Source organism: Eublepharis macularius, chromosome 14 (assembly GCF_028583425.1).
Source record: "Eublepharis macularius isolate TG4126 chromosome 14, MPM_Emac_v1.0, whole genome shotgun sequence".
In the NCBI taxonomy this organism is placed as follows: Eukaryota; Metazoa; Chordata; class Lepidosauria; order Squamata; family Eublepharidae; genus Eublepharis; species Eublepharis macularius.
In genome coordinates, this window is record NC_072803.1 from 14,026,843 (window position 1) to 14,027,924 (window position 1,082).

The window sequence follows — 1,082 nt, forward strand, 5'->3', positions numbered from 1 at the left end:
GCGCCAGAACCTCCGGCGCCGGCCCTGCACACATAGGATTGTGCAGTATCTTTTATATAGCTCATTCTCTTCCTGATTTATAGCTATCATTTTTATCCTTCCTTTCCTCTAAGGAGCTGAGAGTAGCATTCATCAATCTTCTCTTTTCCGTTTTAACCCTTCAAAGTAGGTAGGGTTGCCAGTTGCCTGCCACTGGAGGCGGGGAGGGAATGGTGAGACTCTTTTAAGCAACGCAACCGGGGATGTTCCAAGAGCATTGCTTGATCTGGTGAAATCACTCCTGGGTCTTCGTCCAGAAGTGACCCCTCCACTTTGAGCAATGCTCTCCCTCCCCATTATTGCTAAGCACAGGACTGGCAAGTCTGGATATAGGTTAGGCTTGGTGAGAGTGGCTGGCCCCAAATCACTTAGTAAGCTTCATGGCAGAGAGGGGTTTGAAACCCAGTTGTTTCCTAGGGTTGCCAACTCCAGGTTGGAAATTCCTGGAGATTTGAAGGTGCAGCCTGGGGATGGCAGAGTTTGGAGAAGGTTGAGGCACAGTGGAATATAATGTCCACCCTCCAGAATAGCCATTTCTCCAAAGGAACTGATATTTGTCTTTGTCAGTTCTGGGAGATCGCCAGGCCCCGTCTGGAGGTTGGCAACCCTGTTCCCCATCCATCCACTACTACACTGCACTGGCTGCTTATCATGGGCAACCTGGTAAAAAGCACTGCTGGCATATTGATTCTACATTTCCAAGGGTTTTCACCAGCCTAGCAGCAATGGGGATTTTGAGAGTTTGGCATCATATTTGGGGTGCCCTGGGGTGGACTTTTGCAAGCTAGACACGTAGTTCTGGAACAAGCTGTTTGTGGAGGAGGCCACATGCTGTCAGAAAATGCGGGGAAAAGAAGATCCCAGCAGTTGCACAACTTCGGCTAGTGGAGCTGCAGAATTGGCTCTTTATCGAACCTTTGCAGCTCTCCCTGGCTCCCAAGCTAATCCCTCAAACTCCCTTTCAAAGCTGCAGATAAACACAATCAGGGCATCTCAGCTCCCCTGATTCACACATCTTTAGCCAAGCAAAGAGATAACATTTA